Raw genomic sequence first — 6,489 nt, forward strand, 5'->3', positions numbered from 1 at the left:
CCGCTCACCGCTCGCGTTCCGCGCCGGGGCGAAGGCGGGGTCCGGGTAGATGCTGCCACCAGCACGTGCCTGGGGTGGGGAGAATGACTCATCCAGCGAGTCCTACCAGCCGTCCCCGCAGGGCTCCGGGCTCACGACCCTGGCACTGGGGCACTCACCTTTGCAGTACCCTACTGGCCTCCGGAGGGTCCCAAGGAGCCTTCACATAGTCCTCGGCTGGCCCAGCCTACCCTATGCGCTGTTTTCTGGGATTATTGGTTTTTCATCTCCAGCAGCGAGGCTGTGCTGTCGTGTAACCCACTTTTTGCTGCAGCAACCTCATCCCTCACACTATCCAAACAGCTAACTTGTCAGAAGGCCAGCAATTCTGAGGGCTATAATGTGCATTACACCAAACTACATGCTTTGAAGAGGGCAAGAAAAAGATCAAATCATAAGACACCTAGCAACTAATTATAAGGAAAAACTGAAGATATGCAAATGATATGCCGAGATTCCTTTAATTTATATTAATTGCATTTACATTTTAAAAATACTTTCATTTTCTTGTGCATTCAATTTATTTACCTCAAATATAATGCATGTCATTTTTTGAGCGTCTAGTATTTGTTACATACTGTGCTAGGTAACCTGGTGGGATATGAAAAATAAATTTTGCCCTTAATGTGGAATTTACCAATAGGGGATATAAGGTAAGTATGGTATATTTCTATCACTTTAAAACACAAAGTGCCAGGTACTGTTCTAAATGGTATAAATATATTGTCATTAATTTTCACATCATCCCTTTGAGGGAGTGTACTGTTAGTTTCAACATTTTGCCAGTGATGAAACTGAGGCACAGAGAGGTTAAACAACTCACCCAAGGTCACATGGCTATATGTGATGGAGGTGAGACTGAAATCCAGGTATTCTGATTTCATACCGCAAGCTCCTATTTCTCAGTACTGTCACTGAGAAAGGAAAGTCTATAAACCATTAATATATGGAGTTCTAAATTTAGTACTTATTAGTTCTAAAATGAGTGCTTATTTCTCAAGAGACACTATGGTTATTTTGCTTGTTGTGAAACTAGCGCTAAAAAGCAGAGTGAGCTATCCATATAGTCTGGGGGTCCCCTAACTTTCTTTAGAATTACATCATACCAACAGTTTCACTGATAGGCTTCTCTGAACTGGTTTTAGTAAGTGTTTTATTTCTAGGCCGTCTGATGGGCTTATATGGAAAAGGAGGTTGTAACATCATCATATAAATCTCTGTCGGTTAATTCCTTCCTTCATTCAAAAAAATGTATACGTGGCCAGGCGCAGTGGCTCACGCCTGTAATCCCAGCACTTCGGGAGGCCGAGGCAGGTGAATCACCTGAGATTGAGACCAGCCTGGCCAACATAGTGAAACCCTACCCCTACTAAAAACAAGAATTAGCCGGGTGCAGTGGCATGTGCCTGTATTCCCAGCTACTCAGGAGGCTGGGGCAGGAGAATCTCTTGAACCCAGGAGGCAGAGGTTGCAGTGAGCCAAGATCACACCACTGCATTCCAGCCTGGGCGACAGCAAAACTCCGTCACACACACACACAAAAGTACATTGTGCATCTGTAGCATGCCAGGCATTGTGCTGAGAACTAGAAAGGGTGCAAATAAGAGTAAGACACAGTACTTTCCCTCAAAGAACTATAATCTCATAGAGGACAAGCATTGACAGAGAACCATAATCATACTACAAAAGAGAAAATAAGTTGTGCGCAATAGAGGAATGAAATGCAATGGAAGTTCCAAGGTGGGAGAGACAGATTACTTCATGAAGGGAGGTACTTGGGTTAAGGAATGCATAATGACCATTTAAATTATTGTTGATATTAAAACGTTAAAAGTCACATCAAAATTATCAATTTCATTTTTTAATTACATGCAGTTTTTCTCGTGTTGAGGAGAGACAGCTTTTACTATGTTATTCAGAGAATGGAGAGGTTAGAAAGTGCAAACTTTTTGGAGGTAGTTTACTTTATGCAAGTGGAGGACACAGAATGATGCACAAGGTAAGATTTTCAAGGTCAAAGGAATAGCAAAAGAAAAAGCAAGGCGGGATTGAATAAGGTTAGTCTGGAGGCAGCTGGGACTCTAACAAGTTGAAACGGTTGCTAGAGAGCAGCCTGTACCACTCTTTTTTTTTGAGACAGAGTCTCATTCTGTTGCCCAGGCTGGAGTGCAGTGGCTTGATCGTGGCTCACTGCAACCTCCGCCTCCCAGGTTCAAGCGAGTCTCCTGCTTCAGCCTCCTGAATAGCTGGGATTACAGGCATGTGCCACCACACTCAGCTAATTTTTGTATTTTTAGTAGAGACGGCGTTTCGCCATGTTGGTCAGGCTGGTCTTGAACTCCTGATCTCAGATGATCCCCCTACCTTGACTTCCCAAAGTGTTGGGATTACAGGCATGAGCCACCGCACCTGGCCCTAGCCTGTACCACTTTTAACTGTCTTTATGAGGCAGGGACTGTTTTCAACTTTTTTTTTTTTGCATATTCTTTGGCTATGGAAAACATATGCCAAAAATATTCTGGGGTGGTCTGAGTTCAGATATTTATGACCATAAGTTTTTGGGCTTGTAAGATTGACAAATACAGTTACCACCATGTTAATGTCTAGAAAATAGAGAATATTGTTCTGGCTGGGTATGGTGGCTCACACCTGTAATCCTTGCATTTTATGAGAGTGAGGTGAGAGGTTCACTTGAGCCCAGGAGTTTGAGACCAGCCTGGGCAACATAGCAAGAAACAATCTTTCACTTCCAGCAGCGAAGCTGTGCTGTCGTGTAAAATTATGCTAAAAAATAATACTTAAAAAAAGAGAATATTGTATGCTCAACTAATGTTTAATAAAAAAGGAGTTGGGAAAGGAATGAAAGGCTATTTGATAAGTAACCAAATTCTTAGATGTTTTAATATGGTAGGTAATAGAGAGCCTCTGTAAGTTTTTGTTTTTGCTTTCTGAGATAGGGTCTTGCTCTGTCACCCAGGCTGGAGTGCCATGCACTATATGTTTTTTCTCTCTTGTAAGTTTTTGAGCAGAGTAGTGATATCTTAAGGACCACCCTAAGCATTTAGAATTATCATCTTTTAGGTAAAGGACTGAATGAGAGTGTGTAGGATATTTTGTTTGTAGTTTAAACAAATTGTAAAAGTATAAACATGAAGATGAGACTAATTTCTCTTAGGCCTTAGACCAAAACCTGTTGGGGTATTAAAGAGACTGGGGGGGGGGCGGAAATCAGAATGACACCAAACTCGGTGTTGTCCTCATATCCTGATGGTGAGCTCATGTAGAAGAGAATCTGTGCAACCTTTTTGCTTACAATACACATCTCTTGGGGCCACTGCCAAGCACACAATTCCCCGTTTGTTGTGAATGGCTTCAGTGCACAAGGACAAAGCCCCAGTGGCCTTCTCAGATTTAGGGCATTCGTCCCTTGGCTGCCGCTAATTGATCCAGAGGTAGACAGCCAACCAAAGTTGGTGCAATTATACTCACTCAGGAACCTGAAACTCAAAACAGAAAAGCAAAGAGTCTGAGAATTGTGGTGCGTACATTAGTGACAGTGTGTCCTGAAGTGAAGACCTACCCACTGCTGCTGTGGGTCCCTGCTCTTCCTACGTCTTGGTTCTTCTGATCCTTCCATCCCTTTATATGTGTGTGTGTGTGTGTGTGTGTGTGTGTGTGTTTGTTTTTTGAGAAGGGAGTCTTGCTATGTTGCCCAGGCAGGTCTCAAACTACTGGGCTCATGCTATCCTCCTGCCTCTGCCTCCCTAAGTGCTGGGATTACAGATGTGAGACACTGTGCCCATCTCTTCCATCCCTTTGAATGCTTCAGCCAGCTGTGGGTTTCCATTGCTTACAACCAAAGGGTTTTTGTTGTTGTCGTTGTTTGTTTGTTTTAAGAGACAGGGTCTTGCCCTGTTGTCCAGGCTGGAGTGCAGAGGCACAATCACAGCTCACTGCAGCCTTGACCTCCCAGGCTCAAGTTATCCTCTCACCTCAGGCTCTCGAGTAGACATCATGCCTGGCTATTAAAAAAAAAAAAAAAATATATATATATATATATATTTGTAGAGATAGGGGTCTCACTGGTGCCCAGGCTGATCTCAAACTCCTGGCCTCAATTGATCTTCCCACCTTGGCCTCTCAAAGCACTGAGATTACAGGTGTGAACCACCACACCTAGCCTAAAGGGATCTTTTTTTTTTTTTGAGACGGAGTCTCGCTCTGTCGCCCAGGCTGGAGTGCAGTGATAGGGTTGAAATAGAGTCACCAAACTGTAGATGAAGAATCTCATACTAAATTGGAATTTCCTGGTGCAGTAAACAATACTAAAATGGTGTTGACATCTAATCAGAGCTTGTATCTTCAGTGTAACAATCCCTTAATACCTGTTCTACCAAAGAAACACAAGCCCTGGGCTTCTTTGTTATTAGGATTGGCACTTAAAAATCCTGAGTATAAGGCTGGATGCGGTGCCTCACATCTATAATCCCAGTGCTTTGGGAGGCCAAGATCAGAGGATCACTTGAGGCCAAGAGTTTGCGACCAGACTGGTCAACATAGCAAGACCCCTGTCTCTACAATAAAAGATAAAAAGAAAAATTAGCCAGGCTTGGTGGCACATGCCTAGCTGCTCAGGAGACCGAGGTGGAGGTTTGCTTGAGATCGTGAGTTCGAGGCTGCAGTGAACTATGTGTTTTACAAAAATTTGCTTCCAATCTGTAGTTTGTCCTTTCATTCTCTTGACAGTGTCTTTTGCAGAGCAAAGTTTTTAATTTGATGAAGTCCAGTTTATCAATCTTGCCTTTTATGGGTTGTGCCCTCAGTGTCTTATCTAAGAACTCTTTGCCCAACCCATGATCACAAAAGATTTTGTCCTATCTTTTACAGAAGAAATGAAGTTTATACTTTTATTATTTACACTTAGGTTTATGATCTATTTTTAATTAATTTTTGTGTAATGTATGAGGTATAGATTGAAATTCCTGATTTTGTATATGGATGTCCAGTTGTTTTAGCACCCTTTGTTGAAAAGACTTTCTTCATTAAGTGGCCTCTATGCCTTTTTTGGATATCAGTTGGCCTTGATCACAGGTATTTGCATATGTCCAAATTCATCAAAGGGTATACATTAAATATGTATAGTTCTTTGTATGGCAATTCTACTTCAATAAAGCTGTTAAAAAATAAATTGGCAATTTTTGTGTGGGTCTATTCCTGCACTCTCTCTTCTGCTGTGTTGATCTATGTCTCTGTCCTTTTGCCCATACTACATTGTCATCTTCATTAGTATAGCTTTTTAGTAAGTCTTAAAATCGAGTAGTGTGAGTCCTCTTTGTTCTTCTTTTTTGAAATAATTTTGGGTATTCTAGTTCCTTTGTCTTTGGATATAAAATTTAGAATTAGTTTTTTGATTTGTATGAAAAAATCCTGCTGGCATTTTAATTGGCACTGCGCTAAATCTTTAGTTTGGGAAAAAACTGTCATCTTAAATGTTGACTCTTAAAATCCATGAAGATGGCATATCTCCCCATTTAGTTAGGTCTCCTATGATTTCTTTTATTGGTGTTTCATAGTTTTCTGTATATAGATCCTGCACATCGTTTGTGCAGTTTTTATAGTTTGTCCAAATTGCTAGTATATAGATGTATACTTGATTTTTGTTTTGCCCTTGTATCCTGTGACCTTGCTAAACTCACATATTCGTTCTAGGAGCTTTTGTGTAGATTATTTGGGATTTTTCATGCAGACATTTGTCTTCTCTGTGAATAGAGACTCTTTTAATTATTACTTGCCAATCTCTATGCTTTTTATTTATTTGTTTTTCTTTATTGCACTGTCTGGGATTTCTAGCATGATGTTGAATAGGAGTGGTGAAAGCAGACATCCAATCTTAGGGGGAAAGCATTTAGTTTTTCAACATTAAATATGATGTTGGTTTTAAGTTTTGTTGTAGAAGCTCTTTGTTAGGTTAAGAAAGCCTCAAGGAGCTAAGGGTGGCCTCCAGCCAATAGCCAGCAAGAATCCAGAGCCTTCAGTCTTACAGACACAACAAAATAGATTCTGCAAACAATCTGAGTGAGCTTTGAAGTGGAATATTCCTCAATTATATTAACTTCCTATTGCTGCTGTAACAAATTATCACAAACTTAGTGGCTTAAAATGACACAGATTTATTATGTCACAATTCTAGGGGTCTGAAGTTCAAAATGAGTCCTATGGGGGATAAAATCAAGGCATCGGCAGGGCTCTATGCCTTCTGGAGGCTCTTGGGAAGAACCCATTTCTCATCTTTTCCAGCTTCTAGAGGCCACCTGTATAATTTGGTTTGTGGCCCCTTCCTCTGTCTTCAAAGCCAGCAGTAGATGGTTGAATCTTTCTCACATTACATCACTCTGACTTCTATTGTTACATCTCGTTATTTGAATCTCTTGCCTCTCTCTTTCTCTTATA

At 41.1% G+C, this 6,489-nt stretch overlaps 1 protein-coding gene across 1 annotated transcript in view; it reads right to left on the minus strand.

Annotated features, from left to right (window-relative positions):
- The window catches only part of KIAA1045 (KIAA1045 ortholog), a 25,905-nt gene extending 25,536 nt beyond the window's left edge, over positions 1–369 (minus strand). Inside the window, exon 1 of the mRNA XM_011950497.1 lies at positions 159–369. The gene's annotated coding sequence lies outside the window, so the exon portion shown is untranslated. The remainder of the gene's footprint in view (positions 1–158) is intronic.
- Positions 370–6,489: the final 6,120 nt, after the last annotated feature.

This window comes from Colobus angolensis, unplaced genomic scaffold (assembly GCF_000951035.1).
Source record: "Colobus angolensis palliatus isolate OR3802 unplaced genomic scaffold, Cang.pa_1.0 Scaffold308, whole genome shotgun sequence".
Lineage (NCBI taxonomy): Eukaryota > Metazoa > Chordata > Mammalia > Primates > Cercopithecidae > Colobus > Colobus angolensis.